The sequence below is a fragment of the Schistocerca americana genome, chromosome 6 (genome assembly GCF_021461395.2).
Source record: "Schistocerca americana isolate TAMUIC-IGC-003095 chromosome 6, iqSchAmer2.1, whole genome shotgun sequence".
Classification (NCBI taxonomy): Eukaryota; Metazoa; Arthropoda; class Insecta; order Orthoptera; family Acrididae; genus Schistocerca; species Schistocerca americana.
The window spans coordinates 91527960-91536952 of record NC_060124.1 but is presented as its reverse complement, the minus strand read 5'-3'; the positions used below and the strand labels follow the sequence as shown (position 1 = coordinate 91536952).

General features: G+C 50.2%; 2 non-coding genes across 2 annotated transcripts; both read left to right on the top strand.

Moving 5' to 3' along the window:
* The first annotated feature begins 2144 nt into the window (after positions 1 to 2144).
* LOC124621237 lies at positions 2145 to 2262 on the top strand. Its single transcript, XR_006980560.1, has one exon. It is a non-coding gene; the product is annotated as a 5S ribosomal RNA (ribosomal RNA).
* A 5760-nt stretch (positions 2263 to 8022) lies between these two features.
* LOC124621235 lies at positions 8023 to 8140 on the top strand. Its single transcript, XR_006980558.1, has one exon. It is a non-coding gene; the product is annotated as a 5S ribosomal RNA (ribosomal RNA).
* The last annotated feature ends 853 nt before the right edge of the window (positions 8141 to 8993 follow it).

Genomic DNA, 8993 nt, shown 5'->3' with positions numbered 1-8993 from the left:
AGCTGCACTCTATCGATCTGATTTCTTCGGGTGTATGTGATTCGTGTCCTGAGGAGGACACCATCGAACACTGATTCGAATGTCGGAAATTCCGTGTTGTTTGGGATATTGCGTGTGACATGGTGCGTCTAATCAACAGAGTGGATAGGCGGCAGGTGACAGCTTTGGACGCCATCGTGCCTCAGTGTGCGGCGTATCCGGCCAACAAACGCAATGCCACTCTTTGGATTTTGGGACACACGGTTTTTTGTATTTTCACCCTGAAGTTGACTGATGCCGTCGACTTTCTGTCTTACCTGTGGGCGGAACATCGTCTGACTCTCGGTCGAACAGCTTATTCCTCGAGTTTCGCCAATTTTTTGTATGTTGCCTTGGCCCATGCATTCACTAAATTGTCACTTACCTGATAAGACTACATACCCGATCTTGACATTTTTACTTTTCCTATTTGACACTACTGCCAATATTCCTGTTGACGTGTTATGACGAACCCTTGCTTACCAACGGACTTTCTTTCTTGGATAATGATTTTATGGCATGGTAAAGTTGTGTTTCTCATGGACGGTACATTAACGAAAACGTACACATGACCTACTGTTATGTGAATGGTGTTTTGTCCGTCAAAAGTTCTTTTATGTTTGCTTTACTTTCTGTTCCTCTTTTATTTCTTCCTTGTTATTTGTTCTTTTCTCGCGACGACTGAGGGCGCCGTGTCGCAGTGATCATTTTATCACAGTTGGTGTGTGTCTGAATGTGGGACTCCTTCCTATTGCTGTGCGTCGACGTTTGTTTTGTTCTCCATGTACTATCCGTCGACCGTTAGCGAACACATTTTTTTTTTCGGACTTTAATTTACTTTCATTTATTTCCGGTGGATTCACTTTTTTGGCGGCTGCCACATGCCTGTTGCTTTGGCGGGTTGTCGTTGCTGTGGATCACTGTCACGGCAAGCTGCAACGGCGTCCAGTAGCCAATTTTGTTTCTCTTATTTGGAATGAAGTCTGGGGGGCGGATTCCCCTGCATTTCTTTTTTTCTATTGGACGATAAAAAAAAGTAAAAACAAAAAGAAAAAAAAGGTGCTGTTGGCTCCCCTTCATTTTCTCCTTTTTACGCCGCTATCCCTGCCAGCCCTCTTTTCATACTACCTTTCTTTTGTTCAAACGTGCATCCTTAAGCATTTTAAACGTGCTAGGAATGCCTTGAAAATAACGAACCACTACGAATCGACAGATGTGATCTGAAATAAGTCAGGGCCACCTACTAGTTCATAGCAGTGCAAAACACCACAAAAAAAAAAAAAAAAAAAAAAAAAAAAATTAAACGACTGTAATAAACATAAGATTCGATATTAATGGCCTCAGTTCGAAGAAGAATGTGCCAAGGAAGATTTCTTAAAAGTGCCTGAAGGTAGCAAAACAGTATGAACCGACAGATATGTTGTGAAATACGTCAGGGCTTATTGTTTTGCAGCAGTGTACGACTGCAAACAAAAATGTATCTTTCGTCGCTAGAAGAGATGGATGCTTTGGCGACCCTCCTGTGTCTTGTGTCCCTGTTTCCGCACCTTTGCACAGGTCTGCTGGCCGCAAACGGCGTCTCGGACACGCCCGTTAGGCCCACGCCCGTCTCGCAGATGTTTGTCGTGCTTGTGCTGTCATATGGGCCACTACCCGAGCGGCAGCGAGCGGCAGTCGAGCAAAGTCGGGACGGAAGAGGACAGGTGCGAATGCACTGCACAGATCACGCAAATATGTGGAAGCGCCCCGCGCGGCGTGTGTCAGGTGAGGAAGCTGCCGGGGGCGCCCTCCAGCAGGACACTGCTACAGCCCCCCGCCGGATAACGGGAACAAGATGCGTCGCCCGCGAGTGTCGGACGCCGCACGCACCAAGCGAAACGAATGACAGGCGGCGCACCGAGCAGCCGCGTGTCTCACGCAAGTGGCGGTGCGGCGCGGCGCGGCGCGACCGCCAGTTCGGCAGACGCCTCTGAGACGCCGGACGCCGCGCACTCCGCGCCGCCTTCGAGGCTCCAGCTGTTGCGGAAGGACGTGCTCTGCGTCAAATGTGTCACCGAAAACGGCGATTGTGTGTGTTGGGAGAAGAGGCAGAGGCGTCTTCTGTCGTGCGGCTACAGTATAAGGGCGCCAACGGCCATACCATGTTGAATACACCGGTTCTCGTCCGATCACCGAAGTTAAGCAACATCGGGCCCGGTTAGTACTTGGATGGGTGACCGCCTGGGAACACCGGGTGCGCCTGCCGACAGCCCTGCCGCCCAGGCCGGGCCCAGCGCCGACGCCGCCACGCCATACAGCGAGATGCGTGAGCTTGCAATCAAAAAGCAAGTCACGAAACTGGCCCGCATTCTGAAGGAATCAGAAGGCGAGCCCAAAGAAAACAACGTGGACGTCCCGGCCGCGGGGAAAGCCAAAAAGCGACGGAGCAAGCGGCGAAGTCTCAGCCGCGAAAAAGACGAAAAGATGGACGTATCTGAGTCAGAGGAGTCAGATACGGCATCCGCAACCAAAAAGGCTACAACCCCTAAAGCAGAGAACGTAGTCCTGCGGCCGGACCGGCCACAGCACTCCACAGACCCGCCTCCACAAAGTGTTTAAATGCAACAGGGCTCGGGCTCAGTATACAGTGTAATTACGTGTAACGTGAACCGAATGACCGCCGCACTAAAATTAGATGCACTAATTGACTTCCTGCAGCACAAAGCCCCAGACGTGGCTATGTTACAGGAGGTGGTCACGACGGCTATAGAACAGGTACCGGGATACGAAGTCATCTGCAACATCGACGCAGAAACTCGCTGCGGAACTGCCACACTAATCAGGCACGGCCTCGAATTCGGCGACGTGAAAATGATGCCCGACGGACGCGGAATAGCGGTGAAGGTGGAAGACACTGATTTTGTAAACATTTACGCTCCGTCGGGAACGGAAAACAAGCGTGCCAGGAGCAAATTTTACAACGAGGACATCTGCGAGCTACTAGTTCACAGCAACAACGTCGTCCTGGCAGGTGACTTCAACTGTGTAATTTCACCTGAAGACCAGATCCCGGTACCCAACTTGTGCGCCGAACTGCAGGATCTAGTTAGGCGTCTAAAATTAGCAGACACCTGGCGTCTACTACACCAAAACCACACAGTGTTCACGTACCTGTATAACCGCGGCAGAAGCAGAATCGATAGAGTATACGTAAACAGAGAGATGGCCACCTCTGTGACACAAGTAGAAGTCTGCCCTGTGATCTTCTCAGATCACTGTGCCTATCAGTGCAAACTCCGTCTACCGAGAAGCAAGCTTCCAGCAGGTAGAGGAACGTGGAAGCTAAACACAAGCCACCTCACGGACGGGAAGCTGAAACAGGAAATTGCCGACACGATCCAGGCATGCAGAGAGCGGCGAGGCGAATACAATTCCACTACTGAGTGGTGGGTAGAACACGCCAAACCGCAAGTAAGACGGGAACTCATAAGGCACAGCGCTGAGAAGGCTTTCTGGAAAAGAAACACGGCAGACTTCTACACCAGATGCCTACGAGACGCAATGGACGCCCCCGCGGACGACGAACTGTTTCTGCCGCGGATCAGAAGACTGAAGGCACGTATACTGAGCCTGAAAAGAGACAAAATGAGAGGAGTCGTCGCCCGTAGCCAGACAAACGGCGAAATGGAAGATGAACCTGCCACGCTGCACCACCTGCACAGGGAGAGACAGAGGGCTAGTAGCAAACAAGTAAGGCAACTCGTCGACAAGGACGGGAACAGGTTAACGACGAAGAAAGACATCATGAGCCACGTCGAAGACCACTTCAACGACCTGTTCCGAGGAGAGGAAAATGACGACGGAGAAATGGCGAGGATCCTGCAAGAGACCCGTCGGATCCTTACCAATGCAGACCGGGCACTACTCAACGAAAACGTCACAGACGATGAGGTGAAAGCCGCCATCAAAGACAGCAGAAACGGAAGAGCACCAGGCGCAGACGGAATCCCATCAGAATTCTACGCTGCGCTCTGGGGCACAGTCGGCGGAATAATCACAGAAATAGTAAACGAAGTTCTCAACGGGACAGAATTGCCATCAAAATTCCTCCAAGGGACGGTGATTCTGATCCCCAAAACGAAGGCAGCCATCAAAATTGAAGACTTTCGGCCAATAACCCTCCTAAATTCAGACTACAAAATAGCAGCAAAGTGCCTGGCTGCAAACATCAAGGTCGCGCTACAGAAAGCTATTAGCCCATGGCAAACCTGTGCAGTGCTTGGCAGGAACATCTTCGACGCCGTCTGCACATACAGGGACATCATAGCCCACGCAGCAACAACGAGGAGACCCGCAGCCGTAATCTCTGTCGATTTCCACAAGGCTTTCGACAGGATCAGTCACCGGTACCTGCTGAAAACTATCGCACGCCTCGGATTCGGACCAAAATTCGGAAGAACAATCAAGAACGTCATTACAAATGCCACCTCAAAAATAACAGTAAATAAGACTGGGAAGATCCGTCAGGCAAGGATGTCCATTATCGATGGCACTTTTCACAATAGCCCTCGACCCACTACTACGAAAACTAACAGCCGAAATCGGAGGATACACAATGGGTGCAACAAACATCGTATGCACGGCCTATGCTGACGACATGGGCATATTCATCCAAAACGAAGAAGAACTAGGAATAATCCAGCCTATCATGGAATCCTTCGAAAAGGCTTCAGGTGCCAAAACGAATCCGAGGAAGACAGTGCTACTACCAATAGGCAACGGCAGACTGCGACCAGCGAGACAGTGGTACCGAGTGACAAACAACCATAGGGCACTCGGAGTGGAACTACAGCAGTGCCCTTTGAAAATGGCAGCACAAAACTGGCGCAGCGTCTTGAACACAACGACAGGGCTCGTGAGGATACACGCGAACCGGAACCTGACGCTGAGCCAAAGAGTGCAGTTAGTAAACGAAACAATCCTGTCGAAAGCGTGGTACATGGCGCAAATACTATGTGCTCCGACGGAAATTGCGCGAGCGATAGGAAGTGCGGCGTACTACTTGCTGTGGAGGCGGGAAATCTTCAAGGTCTCCCAGGCGACGTGTTTCCTGTCAAGGGACGAAGGCGGACTTGGTCTGACTGACGTTAAGACGAAATGCGCGGCACTGCTTCTACACCGTGCGATGAAAATGGCAAACCAGAACAACAACAGTATAACGTCCAGCCTGATAAACCAATATAAACCTGAATCTGAAGAGGCTCCTGTAGACACTACGAACATACCATTCAAGTTGCGGCACATAAAACAGATGGCAATCGACAAGAGTTACATCACCGCGGTCGTTGCCAACCCACAGCAAAGAACGGCGAGGAACATCTACAGCGCTCTGAGGGGGAAGGCAAGAAAGTCCAAAATAGAGACGAGACTTCCAGACCATGACTGGCCACAGGTCTGGAAGAATGTCTCGGAACGGACACTTCCTGAGCACGCCAGGGACACGTGGTATAAAATCATCCACCAAACAGTGCCGACAAACGAAAAACTGGCACGCATAAAAATGCGGGAATCCCCAAACTGCGAGCTCTGCAACCAGACCGACACCATCGAGCACCGTTTTGGCTGCAGAGAGAGCGGGGAAATATGGGCGGCAGCGAGAAAAATGATCGCCCACATCAACAGAACCGACGAGAGGGCGATACATGTCTCAGCTGTCACTGTCCCGGACGCGAAGCCTTTCCCCAAAGCGAAACGCCTGGCCACAATGTGGATCATCGCCATGACGGCACACGCCATCGTCACGAAACGGCAGACCGACAAGGCGCAGTTCCTCACGGACCTGTGGGAGGAACACAGGAGGGCCAAACAACGCTCCAAGTACCGCGAGACCTTCCAGAACTTCCTGCAGGTCCCGCTGGACGCCGCCTTCCGAGACGCCTTCAACACGACGTGACCGACGCCCTCCCACAACACCCAAACCCCAGTCGCTGAGGACGTCGCCCACCAATCCCTCCAAAGCCCCGACGGCAAGAGTGGTGCATCGAGAAAGTGTTGTGAAAATGCGCGCAGAGTGAAAGTGGGTACGTGTAGCAGTGCCAAAGTGAGAGTGACGTGTGCCAATCATAGCCATACAGTGTCCAGTGCCCAATAGCCAAATAAAGCAGGCAAAAGGAAATGATCAGTTACTAATTTAGTGCAAAGGATACAAGACGTGTTCCAAGGTAACAGCGAAATGTCAAACAGTGTATTTCATGTAATTAATGTGTTCTCTCGCCATCTCCATTCAAGGTACGTTTTTTTTTTTTTCCCCTCTCTCTCTCTCTCTCTCTCTCTCTCTTCTATAATCTTTTTTTTGTTGTTTTGTATGTTTTTTTTTTTGTTTGTTTGTGTTTATTCCTTTGATGTATCCGTGTGTATAGGTATAGTTATATACATTTATAAAGTTCGGCGCATCATGTGCCAAAACGTTGCATACCCCTTTGCGATTTACAATAATTCTAACTTTAGACTTTCTCTGCCCCAAATTTTCCGTGGAACTGTTGCGTCCACTCTCACACAGTACACTAAATAACTTCTCCATTCATCATTTATGCACATAGAAGTTCTGGCCCATAATCTCCTTTAGCCTTTGGCAAACACATAGCGAACATGCCAAAATAGGTGTATTCAAATACCATACGGGAAAAAAAAAAAAAAAAAAATTAAAATTAATTTAAATTCAATTTAAAAAAAAAAAATAAAATCAAAGTAATGCAGTTTCTTTTTTTTGTATAAAAAACCATAAACATTGAAGGGAAAATTTAAATAAAGGACACTCACTGAATAAAAGTGTTGTAACTCAGCCAAGAGACTACTAAAAGAACAATCAGAACTGAAAACGAGAAAAAATACAATTTCATGTAAAGATATGTAATTGTTAAAAATTGTAAATAAAAGTTTATATACGTTACAAAAAAAAAAAAAAAGGTGCTGTTGGCTCCCCTTCATTTTCTCCTTTTTACGCCGCTATCCCTGCCAGCCCTCTTTTCATACTACCTTTCTTTTGTTCAAACGTGCATCCTTAAGCATTTTAAACGTGCTAGGAATGCCTTGAAAATAACGAACCACTACGAATCGACAGATGTGATCTGAAATAAGTCAGGGCCACCTACTAGTTCATAGCAGTGCAAAACACCACAAAAAAAAAAAAAAAAAAAAATTAAACGACTGTAATAAACATAAGATTCGATATTAATGGCCTCAGTTCGAAGAAGAATGTGCCAAGGAAGATTTCTTAAAAGTGCCTGAAGGTAGCAAAACAGTATGAACCGACAGATATGTTGTGAAATACGTCAGGGCTTATTGTTTTGCAGCAGTGTACGACTGCAAACAAAAATGTATCTTTCGTCGCTAGAAGAGATGGATGCTTTGGCGACCCTCCTGTGTCTTGTGTCCCTGTTTCCGCACCTTTGCACAGGTCTGCTGGCCGCAAACGGCGTCTCGGACACGCCCGTTAGGCCCACGCCCGTCTCGCAGATGTTTGTCGTGCTTGTGCTGTCATATGGGCCACTACCCGAGCGGCAGCGAGCGGCAGTCGAGCAAAGTCGGGACGGAAGAGGACAGGTGCGAATGCACTGCACAGATCACGCAAATATGTGGAAGCGCCCCGCGCGGCGTGTGTCAGGTGAGGAAGCTGCCGGGGGCGCCCTCCAGCAGGACACTGCTACAGCCCCCCGCCGGATAACGGGAACAAGATGCGTCGCCCGCGAGTGTCGGACGCCGCACGCACCAAGCGAAACGAATGACAGGCGGCGCACCGAGCAGCCGCGTGTCTCACGCAAGTGGCGGTGCGGCGCGGCGCGGCGCGACCGCCAGTTCGGCAGACGCCTCTGAGACGCCGGACGCCGCGCACTCCGCGCCGCCTTCGAGGCTCCAGCTGTTGCGGAAGGACGTGCTCTGCGTCAAATGTGTCACCGAAAACGGCGATTGTGTGTGTTGGGAGAAGAGGCAGAGGCGTCTTCTGTCGTGCGGCTACAGTATAAGGGCGCCAACGGCCATACCATGTTGAATACACCGGTTCTCGTCCGATCACCGAAGTTAAGCAACATCGGGCCCGGTTAGTACTTGGATGGGTGACCGCCTGGGAACACCGGGTGCGCCTGCCGACAGCCCTGCCGCCCAGGCCGGGCCCAGCGCCGACGCCGCCACGCCATACAGCGAGATGCGTGAGCTTGCAATCAAAAAGCAAGTCACGAAACTGGCCCGCATTCTGAAGGAATCAGAAGGCGAGCCCAAAGAAAACAACGTGGACGTCCCGGCCGCGGGGAAAGCCAAAAAGCGACGGAGCAAGCGGCGAAGTCTCAGCCGCGAAAAAGACGAAAAGATGGACGTATCTGAGTCAGAGGAGTCAGATACGGCATCCGCAACCAAAAAGGCTACAACCCCTAAAGCAGAGAACGTAGTCCTGCGGCCGGACCGGCCACAGCACTCCACAGACCCGCCTCCACAAAGTGTTTAAATGCAACAGGGCTCGGGCTCAGTATACAGTGTAATTACGTGTAACGTGAACCGAATGACCGCCGCACTAAAATTAGATGCACTAATTGACTTCCTGCAGCACAAAGCCCCAGACGTGGCTATGTTACAGGAGGTGGTCACGACGGCTATAGAACAGGTACCGGGATACGAAGTCATCTGCAACATCGACGCAGAAACTCGCTGCGGAACTGCCACACTAATCAGGCACGGCCTCGAATTCGGCGACGTGAAAATGATGCCCGACGGACGCGGAATAGCGGTGAAGGTGGAAGACACTGATTTTGTAAACATTTACGCTCCGTCGGGAACGGAAAACAAGCGTGCCAGGAGCAAATTTTACAACGAGGACATCTGCGAGCTACTAGTTCACAGCAACAACGTCGTCCTGGCAGGTGACTTCAACTGTGTAATTTCACCTGAAGACCAGATCCCGGTACCCAACTTGTGCGCCGAACTGCAGGATCTAGTTAGGCGTCTAA